At 40.5% G+C, this 14852-nt stretch overlaps 1 long non-coding RNA gene across 1 annotated transcript; it reads right to left on the reverse strand.

The window, feature by feature from the left end:
- Positions 1 to 1461: 1461 nt before the first annotated feature.
- Positions 1462 to 3007, reverse strand: LOC307219503. The gene is made up of 3 exons (XR_013840446.1): positions 2902 to 3007; positions 2410 to 2477; positions 1462 to 1749 (listed from the first exon to the last, which is right to left on the reverse strand). It is a non-coding gene; the product is annotated as an uncharacterized lncRNA (long non-coding RNA).
- Positions 3008 to 14852: the final 11845 nt, after the last annotated feature.

The raw sequence follows: 14852 nt of genomic DNA on the forward strand, positions 1-14852 counted from the left end.
AAGAGCCAACTTGCACCAAAGATTGTGGGGTGGGGTAGGGTGGCAGCAATGACATGTGTGTGATGTCAGGACATCAGGAGGAGCCAGAGGGTGGAGCCAAATGCAGCGGCAGCACAGCTTCAATGGCTGGTGGCTCCTCCTCTAGGAGTTGGTGCCCATGGCATGGGGAGAGAAAACAGTAGATTATTCCCTCAGGCAAGCGGAATTGTCTGATTGCTACAATGAATTCCTCTCTTTGTTGGTAGGTGATTCATCTGAATGGGTGGTCTTCAGCCTTTTCTGGACAAAGATCCACCCCTCCTAAAAGGATCAGGTTTGCAACTTTGGGATACTCTTACTTCTTTGGAGGCTTTTGTCTTTCATAATGCAAAGCACCTTTCATTAGTTAAGGCAGGTGACAAGTTCTGTCATCTCCTGGACAGAAAGAAATGGTCACAGTTGTCCATACAGTAGTAGTAACTCATTTGTTGTATGTTGTATGTATGACTTTCTTTAGAGACTTCTTATAAACTCCAGTTCCTGCTGCTTGACTGGGGTTGATCACAGGGAGCATAACAAACCACTTTTGGAATAACTGGATATCTATCCAGTGCAATACAAAATGCAACCTCCTAGGGGGCAGAATGCAAGTGGTGGGCGAGGCCAGGGGGAAACGGGGGCTGAACAACAATTGCAACTGTATGTACAGAAGGCTGCATTCTGCTCATGCAAAAAAAAAAAAAAAAGATACATCAACACACATACATTCAGGCATTGTCACAATTCAAGGATACATTCCAGCAAAAATGCTCAAGGACTGCCTGGAGCACAGCCGGGGGAAAGGGGTGTGGCCTGGGAAGAGCACTGAGGGCCAGACAGAAATGCCTGAAGGGCCACATTTGGGTCCCAGCTCTGAGATCCCCTACGCCCACCTTTGGGATCTGAGTCCCCTCCTGTATTAACCTAACTTCATTAAGATCTTTACTAGAGGTCTTCTTCTATGTCATCACCCCAGACTTCAGAAGTGAAGCAGATGGTGAAGTCCTTCTCAGTCTTGGCACTCTGTCCTTGGAACATACTCCTGAGGGAGAATCACCTGATGCTGAACCTTCTGGTGCCAGCTGAAGCCACTTTGATTGGCCCAGGTGTTATAAAAGGTTGTAGGTAGAGCTGACTTTTCATCCTCTCCTGAATTTGTACGATTGATTCAGCGGCCATAGATAGATAGATAGATAGATAGATAGATATAGATATATATGTTAATGATTTGAATGATTTATGGATTAAACCACAGAAGCCACTCTGAAAGCAATTTGCTTGCCATGAATTCAGAAGGAAATATCCTAGTGGCTAACACCTAATTCAAAACCAGCCAGATGGCACATTAGGTGAAGAAAACAATGATGGATTCATGCTGGCATAACTCCTGAAAGCCAGTAGTGTATGTTTGTGTGTTTGTGTGTGTGTGTGTGTGTGTGTGTGTGTGTGTGTTTGATTGTTTCTTAGTATGTGTGTCAACTTTATCAATTTTTTTCCTGCCACATGCCTCTTTTCTAATGGATTGTATCAGCTTCAGCATATTTATTGTAAACAGCATATTTTCAGACCAGAAGTGTTGTGCATAGTTGATTAACACATGAAGTAATAATAGATGAAAAGTATTCACCCTCTTCACCAGTGTTCAAAGACTGTAAAATGGATGCTTCAGTGAGTGAAAGGAAAAACATTAGTGGCGTTCATTCTGCTCTTCCAACTTCTGGTTCTGGTACACTGTGGGATGGAAAGTAAGGTTCACAGATCATCTCCAAAGCTCTCAGAACCATGTTAGATACTTGTGCCTTGGATCCTAATTAGCCCTCCACAAACGGAAGGACTTCTTTCATTAATTGAGGAAACTGGGATCTCCAGCTGGAGTACACGTTAGAGGGTAGAGGGGCATTTCTGGTGGTTTGCCCCCTTTCCCCTACACTACGTCTCATACTATTCAGGAGGGTCTCCCAGTCCTTAAAGACAGATTTTCAAGGGTCGAAAGGGCTGCTGGGAGATGGGGAGATAAACTAAAAATGCTTTTGCTGGTGAGACCATCCTCTTAGTGGGATGCCATTAACAGGATGCTTTCCCCAGCAGAACCCTAACCCTAAGCCTGTGTTTTTCCTGTTGTCCCTGAGAAGCTCAAACAAGGTTTTTGTTGTTTGTTTTGCACTATAGAGAGGTTATAATATCAGAGCTGGGTGCCAGTTTAATTGCAATACAGTTTAAATTCAGTGCATGAAAGGATCTCATGGGGGGGGGGAATGATGACACCAATTCTTTAACTTCTGGTATCTTGTTCAAGATTTCTATAGATCAGGGACCAAATGCAGGTCTCCCGGCCTCTCCGTGCTCTTGGGATTCACTCCAGGCTACATCTTCCCAACCCAAACCACTCACCAGCCCTGATTTGCACTCTCCTTGGGCGCTATTGCTTGGTTCAAACTCAGATAATGCTTCTTGCTCACCTGGATTGAGGATAGAGATGGATGTTAGGGCATGAAGAAATTTGCATTCAGTACAAAGGAGAAATTCATATTGAATGCTTTGTCCATTTTTGCCTTTGGCCCCAACCACTACTGGATTGTGGCCCCTGGAAGGTTGCCCAGAAAGGAATGTGGCCCTTGAGTTCTGCACCACTGAGATTGGAGATTTTGCATAAAAGACCTTGTAAGGTTAATGATGACTGAAGCAAGATGAAATTGCACAATGTATTTGTGTGTGTGTGTGTGTGTGTGTGTGTGTAACACACCCACACACCCAGATGCACACTACATTTTCTTCCTGCTTCAGTCTTAAAACTGTTGCAATGGAATTGCTTTTGCTATTTTCTTGTTCTGAGTTCTGAGCTTGTTTGAATAAAGAAAATCTCAAAGCATAGGAGTTGCTTACTTATGGCTGCTTTGAGCATACAAATCTGAATGCTTTCTTCATGTTGCAAGTGCTGAAACAGGAAGCAGGAGCGAGCTGTACTTCCTGCTTTTGTGCTGCTTCTGTAACACGAGAAAATGGAGGGTGAGCATCTTTCATCTTCTGGGGAATGGGTAATGATTCTTGTGCTTCTTGTGCAAGGACAGAACCCGCAGTGCTCAACCTTTCATCCTGGAACTTACCAGGGCTCTTTTTTTGGCTGGAACTCACCAGAACTCAGTTCTGGCACCACTCAGGTGGGCACCATTGCCATTATAAGAGAACAAGGAAGGCATTCATGGTGAGTTCTGGCACCTCTTTTTAAAAAGAAAAATAGCATTGGAAGTTACATGTTTTGTTTTGTTTATTCCTCTGTATTTCACTGAGTGGCATGGGCCGTTTGGGTCTTTGTATCAGGGGGAATGAAACATGACCATCCCACATTTCTCAGGCTACTATCTACTGCTTCTGCAACAATGTTTGGAACAATATTATCTGGATTATGGTTCCTTTGTGTGGTTTGCTTGTATTGCTATTTGGAGAACGAAATATCAACCGGGGTGAACACAGTAAACTGTGTTAAATATGTTGCATCTTGTGTGCACTGTATGAATGCATTTGGCACCTGAGCAACTATCCATGACCTTACTGCTAAATCAATTTTCTTCTTCCACATTCTGAATGGATATATAAGTTTGGAAAATTAAAATGAAGGAAACATCCACCAGTAAAGAATTTGTCTTGTGAAGAGGCTGACAGATTTATGTGAATAGGTCTATTGAAAATAATGAATATAAAATAGTTCAGCTGATATAAACGTATTCATTCCCCTTCCAATTATTTGGTAGCATTTTACATTAAATTAGTACAAAGTTCTTTGTAAAAACGAGATTCAGTAACAGAATATCTAATAATATTAGTTCAGAGAAAAAGTGTTTCCTACTGAATCCTTCTAAAAGGAAGGCAATTATAACTAAACCCGTGGATAAATAGATAAGCTTCTTCAAGAATAAAATGATGAGGGATGTTGTTTGAAATGCTACATGTCCCCACTCTCAAATATAAGAATGTTTGAGGTTTCTTAGTGAGAAATAACCTGCACTTCCATGTGATGTCATCATAAGATCATAGGAAAAATATTATTCCTTACTGCATCCTATAGGTGCCTCCCAATCATAAGTTTTATCGATTGCTCATATTTTGGGAGGTCTGTTCATGATATGTAGGAAATATATTGTGGATGGAATCTGTCCATCTCTCTCTGTCTGTAAAATGTCCAAAGTTCAGATAGACATCTGTTTAGTGTTTGATGAACATAGGAAGCTCATTATACCAAGTCAGATGGTTGGTCCATGTATCTCAATATTGTTTACACAGGACTAATCTATACTGGTCAATTTAAAACATTATAAACGCTTTATAAGCATGTGACAACAGAGGGTGCTTTAGAGCAATGTAAAATCGCCAGTGTAAAATTCCATTGAATTACATTACTTTTTAAAGCGTTTTTACAATCAGTGTAGATCCAGCCTCACTGCCAGCAGCTCTCCAGGGTTTCAGGCAGGTTTTTCTCCCAGTCCTATCAGGAGATACCAGGGTTTGAACCTGGGACATGATTCATATGAAGCATGTGCTACAGTGCTTCCGAATGAGAGCAGGAGAGACTTCTGGAGACAGCAAAGAACAATTAAATGGCATAATCTTGTAATTTTGTTTGTCACATCCACTCTAAAAAGTGAACTTGTCATATAGGAAAATGTTAGAAACATGCTTTGCAATCCCATATTTGGTAAGTAAAATAATGAAAACAATGTGATTGGATACTCATGACTGTATTATTCTTATTCAGTGTGCTCCTTGATGTCATTTCATTTTGCCATTTGGCTGGGCTGTGTTTCATATGGCCATTTAACAGTTTGCTGCCCTTTTAAGAAGTCAGGGTGTAACTCACCCCTTCATGGGTGCACCTTGTTGAACAGAAGGGGCTCTGAACAGAGTCCTCATTCCTCTTCTCTGGCTAGCCATTTAAAGTTGCATGTGCGGGCCTGCAGAAGTGACTGTCTGACTGGCTGCACGAATGGAAGATGGACCTTCTATTGAATATAACTGTTTATGTTGTTATACTGCATTCCAATTACCTCTCATATACACATCTCTACCTGCATGGGTATGGATCATGCCCTAACTTATTAAGACACATACCGCTACTTCCTTATGGATCAGCATTTAGGAAGCCCTGTTATATTCATGCCTCCAAAAGCACTGTTGGATCAGGCCACTGGTCCGTTTAGTCCATCAGATGCCCATGAGAAGCCTGCAAGCAAGACCAAAATGCAACATTGCTCTCCTCACTTGTGATCCCCAGAATCTGGCATGCTACCTTTGATAGTGGAGATAGACTTTGTGGCTAGTAGCCATTCATAACCTTATCTGCCATTAATCTGTCTAATCCTTTTTTGAAACCATCCAAGTTGATGGCCATCATTACATCTTAAGCAAGTGGATTCCTTTAATACAGAGACAGGTAACAGGAGATGATATTTCACTCTATATTACACAGAAGGAAATGCCATTAGGCTAGCGTCTGAGAAGTCCTATAGTATTTGATTCAAGTTGATGCTGGTTGATTATTCAGCTTTGCAGAAACTGCAACCAAAGCTAATTTCTCCATCTTCTTAGAAGTTCAACAGCTTTAAAAATATGTATGGTACTCAGATTCCCAGCAAGTGATCAACTAGTTTATTCTTCCCACCTCAATATATTACAAGGACGATCCATCATTTTAAATAAGTAATTTGATATCTTTACTCCTCCGTTCTTGGCTCAATTAATAAAAAGGTTTCTGAATAAAAATGACTTTATGTTTAAAATGTTTTCTCCTATTACTCTTTTTGGAAAACCAATTATTTTTAGAGCCAGCACAATTTTAAATGTGGCAATTACACCACCAGCCAGGGCATATATTCTAAGATATATGCCCACAGAGCTCAAACTGAATTATTCTCAAATTGTTTTTCTCTCCAAATATTATCGGTAATACTTTTCTCTCTTTCCAGTAATAATAGAACCCCAGGTCAGCCAATGAAACTGGTGGGCAGTCAATTCAGGGAAAAGAAAAGAAAGTACTTCTTCACACAATACATAATCAATTTATGAAATTCCCAGCCAGAAGAGGTGGGGTGATGACCACTTGAAGTTAGATTGCTTTGAAAGGGAATTAGACAAATATGAGAAGGTTGCAGGTCTTTCAACAGAAACAGAAAAGGCAGATTTTGCAAGGCCTTTATTTATGTATATAGATTTGACATCCTCAGCCCCCATGTTATTTGTTTTATTGTTGTTGTTTTCTGTCTAACATCAGAACAGTTTTAATGCTGTCATGGACCCATTGTACAATACAGTGTTACGTGCATAATCAAGCGTAATAATAATAATAATAATAATAATAATAATAATAATAATAATAATTTATTTATACCCCGCCCATCTGGCTGGGTTTCCCCAGCCACTCTGGGCGGCTTCCAACAAAATATTAAAATGTCTGTCAAACATTAAAAGCTTCCCTAAACAGGGCTGCCTTCAGATATCTTCTAAAAGTCTGGTAGTTGTTTTTCTCTTTGACATCTGGTGGGAGGGCATTCCACAGGGCGGGTGCCACTACCAAGAGGCCCTCTGCCTGTTTCCCTGTAACTTGGCTTCTCGCAATGAGGGAACCACCAGATGCACCTTCTGGACTAGGCCCATCATGTGCAGCATCCTGTTCTCACAGTGGCCAACAAGATGTCTGTGCAAAGCCTGCAAGCTGGACATAACTGCAACAACACTCTGCTCACCTTCAGATTCTAGCAACTAGAATTCAGAGGCACAATGCCTCTGAAAGTGGAGGTAGAACAGAGAGCGGAGCTGGAAAATAATGCAAACAAGACATATACAACTTCACATTTATCCAAAATTCATTCTAAGATCATCTGAGTTCTTATCTTGATTATCATTTTTTAAAGGCAAGCCTTCTAGTAATATACTCATTCTCCCCCCACCCATAAAAAATTCTAACATCACACCCGGGTATATGCTTTAAAAGTGGGTCCTTCTTAACCCCATGAAAATATTCATGAGTCACCCAAATTGAATCAAGTGAGTCTGCTCTGGAATCTGAGTTTAATGGAGTGCTCCTCCTTCCCCACTGCTGGTAGGCCTCTTCACAAGTCACACTCTTGATTCCAATGGAACCTGGTTAAATTGACCCTCCATTAATATTGCTGGAAGAGATTAGAGAATTATGGAGCACCAATATCAAAGCTCTTTGAAGTATGGAAAATATAAGATACTTTAAATACTTGCTCATCTGATAACATTTCCAATTATCCAAACTGTATATCAGTGAACAAGAGCCTTCAGAATAGGCCTTCTACTCTTAAAAATCCATGTCCCTAATTCTTTGCAAGATGCATGCTTTAGCTTTCTTATAATGTCAAATATTGTTCACCAAGAAGGCCCTTTTCCAATAAATATATACCACTTCTTTTTCGACGGAAAAACATAAAGAACCCCACCCCATCAGACTCTGCGACGACAGAAAAGTAGACAATCTGATTTACTTAGGGAATTGATAGTGGTTTCTGTGGAGGCAAAGAAGGATTTTCATAAATTATCGATTCTCTTGGTTTATGTAATCAGAAGAAATGTGATGTGCTTGAGATGCTGGGATTTTCCATATCTGTCCTGTGACCGAGAGCTTTGGGAAGGGTAAAAGCACAAAGAACAATTCCGCATAAATGAGCACTTCATACTTAACTCCCAGGCGTGCCCTTTAAAAGCTCCCACTGTAAAAATACAATTAAAAGTGTCTGCTTTAATCATCCATTAACTGATGGGCAATCTCTGTTGGTGCGTGATAACATTTGATATGCTCAAATGGCCCAGGTTTTGTCACATGTGGGAGACACCAACATACCTTTGGAATGAGGAACTACTGAACATAAATCTACATTTAGGGGAGGTGATATTGCTGCAGCTGTTGCTAGACATTTCATAAATAGAAATCAATACCTTAGCAGACTATGATTCATGGAGACTGAACACATACCCCCCACTCTCCAAGCAGATACCAAAAAAGCAGACTTGGCAGATTCCTTAAAAATAAGATTTTCAAAAAGTACTGTAAAGTGCTTAGACTCTGCTCCTCTTCTTCATTGTATATGTTCTAGTCAGTCTTTTTGACTCTCCAGATGAAAGATTAAAAGCAGTAAGATCGTGGAGAGAAGGGAAAGAATGTTTTGCATGTTGTTGAATTCAATATGTTGTTGAATTCAATTTTCAATATATTGTTGAATTCATATGTACTGCCATTTAGGATTTGTTTCCCAACACAGACAGATGCCAACTGGGTCAGGACAAATGGGACAAACAACTAATGGGAATCCAAAGGTTAGAACACATTCGTAGCTTTTGATATTTGTACTAGAGCTGTGTTGAAAATTTCTTCTGTACGTATTTGACCATGTTATGTTAATTAATGAGAAAAGAAATTGCATTTGAAAATTATCAAAAGGGAGAGCCTTTTTTGTGAAATTCTTCTGGCTATGGTGTGGGTTTTGCTGTTGTTGTACTCACCTTACTTTTGAGGTAGCTGAAGACTTTACAACTATCCTTTCTTTCATTCCACAAATCATATTTGCAGGGTTCTGAATTCTGCAGCCTTCTTGGGTGCTGCCCTTCTTTAAAACCCCATTATACCACATTGTTGGGGGGTTTTTAAAGGGAAGTCTTTGTACTTTGACTTTTACAGAAATTAATGTGGAAATATAACCAAGGAAAGGCACACTATAGGGGCAATAACTGTTTTAAGGACACCTTTGCATTGCAGATTTTGAGGTCTACCCATCCAAGGCCAAAAATTTGGCTGATGCTATGTATTCACCGATAAACTGAAGCAATCACGGTGGTCAAGTAAGCGGCCTGACTGGCAGAAGATCTCAACACAATAAATCAAGATTTATATTTTGTGCCATGTGGCAACATCTTCAGAGTGCCTTTCTTGAGCAAATACCTCTTGTGACTGTCTCATAACTGATGTGAAGCAGGCCTGGTATTCATAAAGTTGTCTTGCCATGACAAAAAGGAGAAGTCAAGGTAAATACCTGGAGATAATTCTACTTTGGAAAAAAAGGGTATACAAAGATGAATGACTGCATTGTTCAATCAACCATGAGAACAGGCGAGAGATGTTAATCCCTCTTCATTTATATTAGATAAAATTCTGGCTCCGCTGGAGGCACGGGGAATTCTTTCAATATATTTATTTATTACAGTCAGGACTGTTAAATTCCTCCAGATAAAACTCTATATTAAAAACATCCTGAACATCTGCTTTAAAAAAGCTCCAACTCATGAAAAGTCACCTATTCAAGTGGGAGCAGTCTTTGGATAGAATATCATAAACACCCTGTTAGCCTCGTAATTAGCACCTATTACACTGCAAAAAACTGCCAAAGAGTGCAACAGAGCATCTTCTATCATCTAGCACTTAATAATGCAGTGATTCTGCATGTCTAGTCCTCTGTCTGAACTTGCCTGTTTTTTATACAACTAGGGTATGCTTTGTCACTGTTAGCTCCATTTGAATTGCAATATGCCAGTATTTATTATTTAGGGCTGTGTGGAATGTTTTTGTGTATGTACACATACATTTGCATCAAGATGTACACTTTTATGGAGCATGTTCTTGCAATGAAGCTGTTGGCAAATTGTGCAAAATGGTTTTACCCTGAAAAGTGTAGTGCGTGGAACTTGTGCATGTTGGCTATTTGCAGTATGGTAGCGCTGCAGAGAGCTTGCTGGGGAGACCATGCATTAAAAAGAAAGGGACTCAAAAATAACTTAAACAAGGTTTTAATTACAAAAAAAACAAAAACTCCTTATACACTAAATACATTAACAACAAACCAGACCCAACCACCAACCCATCCCCCAGGGTAATGGGAGAACTAGGTGCTGCTCCTTATATACTACATGCAAATGCTGACACACCTTAATCAATGCAACTCAGCAGCACCTGCTATGTTTCACAGCTGTAAAGCTGGGTCTCCTTATCTTGCTCTGGCCCTTGCTCTGGCCCCTTAAAGACATACACATCGGGTGGAACAATGATGAATCTTTACATTTAAAGAAACCATTCAACAGTGCAATCTCTTAACCAACCTGAAAAGACTAAGGAAAAAAATGCTGCTTCTTGGTATGAGGGAGTAAGCTTAAGAAGCACACATCAATTGTAAGTCAAAGAAAAGGTATCATAAGCTGAATTCTGTGAGATGGTAGGCAGCCATTGTCAAATACAGACTAAGAGGGTGTGTGTTCCCTAACCCAGGATTGTTGGAATAAAAAAAAATGAAAAGAGTAGCTGGTGCCTGAAATATAGCAAGCAGAATGCATTGCTCTGCTGACCAGAGGCCAGTACAGGGGCCAGACTGCCTGCAGAAAAGTAGGAGCTAAAGTTGTATACTCCTATTCCTTAATTCTTTCCTTTGAGGCCAAAACACTCTTAAGTCCCAGACCCCCGGGTTAGCGCCATCGGCAATGGCGGAATTCCTCTGATCCAGAGGAACCTGCTCCGTGAAAATCGGGTCTTGCCTGGGAACGTGGGATTCGGCTGACACCTACATGCAAGGAAACCCCTTTTTGGGGGGTCCAAAGTGACGTGGGGGTGAGGGGCGCGGTGTCTTGAATTGACCGCTATTTTTACGGAGTGAAGCCGCACAGCTGTTGCCGGAGACCGCTGACTTTTTCCTGTGGACAATTGGACTCTAAAACAAGTACCCGTGAGTAGAATGGAAAATTGGGCTAAGAAACATTTTAATTTGGCACTCAAGCGGGAAGGCTCTAAACAGGAAGTCCGCCTTCCGTTTTTGTAAATAATCCGAAGCAAAAATTGTGCAAGCTAAAGTCTGAAAAGCTGTTTATAAGGACCTAAAATTCCTCCTGTTTTAACCATCCAAACCCCTCTTTGAAGCAGGAGTAAAAAGGGGAAATTTGACTGTTTATACCTGCAGGAGAGAGAGTAAAGAAAGATGAATTTCCACCGTCTCAAACCTGGGAACGGGGTGTCAGAGACAGAGACTTTTGGTGAAGTTCATTGACCGTGAAAGAAACATCTTTTGACAGACAGCTAAAGAAGAGATACAAATTATCTTCAATGTTGCCCTTTGCATTTAAAAGGAATTAAAAATTCGAAAAGTGAAAGTAACTTTCTTTTGTTGGATTTGCTTTTAAGATGGATACAAATAGAAACTGCCTCCTCTAGAGGGAGTTTGTTAAATTGTTGCTGGAGTCGATCTGGGGTTTTTCCAGCTGTGGTGATTAGGATCCTGGGAACAGACTGTGACCTTGAACAAAAATGTGTCTGGAAGAAACTTTGGTGCTTGCTCTTTGCAAGACGAGTGCCCTGTTAGAACAGTTGCATGAGAAGGTGGACTTGATGACTGTTGCAGTTAAAAATTTTGGACAAACAGTGAATATTTATACAGGAATTACTCAGGAGCCAACTCAAGAACCTGATTTGAAGGAGCAAGTGCAAATGCAGAAGACGGGGAGGAAATTGTTGTTGAACTTCAAGCAATACAAATGGAGAAGCCTGAGGCCCCACAGGAGCATAAGCCGTTGTTGTTGAAGATTGAACCTGGAGTGGGCCAGGGGAGATCTGGAATTGTGGGGGCCCTTAAGTTTGGAGGGTCCTTGAAGCATGTCTTTAAATACCCTCTGGACTACGCTGTTGACTGTGGGGAATGGAACTATGAGGAATGGGCTGATCTCTTGAGGAAAGATGGAGACATTTTCGAGTTGGAACATCCCCGAGATCTACTCTTCAATGAGAAAGGAAAGAAATTAAGAAACAGATCAACAAAAGAGAAGGTAAAGTGCAAGTATAAACAAGAAGAAGATCTGCAGAAGGGACATGGAAGAGACTTAAGAGCCTCAGACATAAGATTACCAGGTTGATGGACCAGAAGAAAAGGACAATAAGGACTGACATAACCCGAGACCAGGAAAAAGAGACGCTGGATGAAGACTGGAAGAAAATTTTTAAAGTTTTATTTTGGAAATTACTGTAAAATTAATGAATATTAGGAAAAACGTTGGAAGGAAACTATTTGGCTTTAATAGAAATAATATGGAATTATGTACAAATAAGTCTTAAGTCTTAAGTTTTAAGGTATTTTATGGTAAGATAAGGTTAAAATAAATTAAGGCAAATTGAATGACAGAATATAGTAGTGAAAGATGGAAGGATTTGCTGACTTAATTGACAGGTTAGGTTTTTTTAAGATAAATTATTTAATTGAAAATTGAGTGTTATTAGGTGAAAATGCAAAGTTATAATATATTTAGATGAATTATCAAGATAAGAGAAAAAATGGAAAGGATTTGCTGAAATTACTAAATGAACTAGAATACAAAAAAGGGAGGTGTGAGGAGGTCAGGGAAACAAGTAAAGGAAAGTTAAGATATGGAAAGGATGACGTGTTTTTTTAAAAAATTGTTTTTATATTATTCTTACTTCTTTTTTGTGTGGTTTTTGTATTTTTTGTTCCTTTTTTTCTTTTTCTCTTTTATATCTTTGTAACCTTTTCGAAACTTCAATAAATATTATTTAAAAAACAAAAACAAAACAAAACACTCTTAAGTCCCCAGTAGCTCTCTTGGCTAGGTTCCAGCTGTAGATCAAGATATCTCTCATTCAAGGCTTGCAGTTATCAGGACAGCCACTGATATTTTGCAATGTCTCACTGTGAGCTGTCACAGATTTAGTACAGGTATTTGAGCTAGCAAAGAGGTGGGACAGGTTTAGAGTGCAAAACTTAAGGTATGTAGCAGTCAAGATATCTCTCATATCTACTCTGCTTCATATGCATTCATGAAAGAAGGACCCACTTAGCTTAATCGGTTGGCATAGTGCAGTTTCTAAGCCAAATTCTACTCATGCAATGGGGATATTTCCCGTCCAAACCTCTTCACTTCAACTCCCCATGAGCCCCTTGAAAACCTGTTCTCAGGTGTGTGTGTGTGTGTGTGTGTGTGTGTGAGTGAGAGAGAGAGAGAGAGAGAGAGAGAGAGAAACTGTTTATTTGATGATGTTTCAACTACTATTGTTAGCTGCTTTAGGAAGGTTTTACCCTGCATGCAAAGCTCTTAAATTATCAGTAAATATAGAACAGCATGGGATGGATGATGTGTAAGAGATGCAGCAGGAAAGAGAGCCAGAGTGCTTTTTCTGCCCATCCCAGACACCTTTGGGTGACTCAAAGATGTTGGGAGATGTGAAAACAGACATCAAATCAATTGGATAGAAAGCAGATATTTCAGAGGTCTCACCACAGCAGTGGACCTTGGGGTCTCAAATTTCCGCGGCGCCCTGTGCATTACCAAAATTTTGCACCCCAACTCTCACCTTCGATTTTACAGCATAGCTGAGGGGCCCCCTGCAGCTCCCCAAAGGCTCTGCACCCAGTGCAACCAAATGGGTCATGCTCTCTTAAATCTGCCTCTACTCACAGGATAGGGAAGTTTGCGAAGAAAACATATCACCTTTTGCTTCTTCAAATATTTATGTCTTGTTGAAGCTACTACAATCCAAGGAGAGCAGCAGCCTGTATATATTTAGGCCCTGTCTGCTCCGTATGTTTAAGTCAGCAGGCTTTATTTGACTCCTGCTGTGACCATGCGGTTTCCTCATTTGTGTGTGTGTGCGTGTTGTCTGCCTGTGTAAATAGCAAGAGCATAAACAGTTCTACCTCGCAATGCAAATCAGTGTTTGCCTTGGATTCTCTGACTCCACAGGCTGGCAGCCTTTTAGCTAAAATTAGCCACTTTCCGTTCAAGAGTGGGAAGAACAGTTTTTGACTCTTTTTTAAGGTTTACAGCGGGCACTGGAGGACAGAACAAAATGCTAGAGCATTAATAGTTAAAAAGCCCCTTAGTAAATAGCATGATGGCAAAGCAATGTGACTTTTTCCCAAGCTATATATTAATGTTCTCTGGCTCATTAATACCAGGGAGGTGTGGAGATTGCTCTGAGCTGAGTAATGTAATATCATGTTAGTCCAGCAAGGCGTCAAGTGTAAACAAATTAGGAAAATTCAAAGCTGCTTATCTGGATTCAAAAACAACAGCTTATATTGAATATGGGCTATTTTCAATTTGGTTACGTATTAAATAAACAAAGTTAAGTAAATTTGTACCGTGTCTAACAAATATACATTATTATTTTTTAAGTATACACTCTCTTTTAAAAACTAAATATTTACTTGGTTAAATAGCTGAAAATGTCTTTGCTTTACTCTGTCCTTTTTTAAAATAAAAATAAAACTTAGAGTTGACAGAATAATAATTTACATGAAAAGAGCAGCCGTCCCCACAGTTGATGCATCTTTCATTTCTTTGGCTGCCTTGACCTTTAGCTTTCAGTCTCAGTCTGGCACACACATGCACACCCATTCCAGCCTCCATTATAGCCTGGAGCTGTTTTCCTGGAGAGCCATTTACACATCCTTACTTTCACTGAGCCTGTAACTGGAAGACCAAAGCCAACTCCCTTTCAAAATGGAGATCTGCAGCCAAGGACATGGGTGGTGCTGTGGGTTAAACCACAGAGCCTAGGGCTTGACAATCAGAAGGTCGGTGGTTCGAAACCCCACAACGGGGTGAGCTCCCGTTGCTCGGTCCCTGCTCCTGCCAACCTAGCAGTTCGAAAGCACATCGAAGTGCAAGTAGATAAATAGGTACCGCTCTGGCGGGAAGGTAAACAGTGTTTCCGTGTGCTGCTCTGGTTCACCAGAAGCGGCTTAGTCATGCTGGCCACATGACCCAGAAGCTGTACACCGGCTCCCTCGGCCCATAAAGCGAGACGAGTGCCGCAACCCCAGAGTCGTCTGCGACAG

Source organism: Podarcis cretensis (assembly GCF_951804945.1).
Source record: "Podarcis cretensis genome assembly, chromosome: 7".
Taxonomy (NCBI): Eukaryota; Metazoa; Chordata; class Lepidosauria; order Squamata; family Lacertidae; genus Podarcis; species Podarcis cretensis.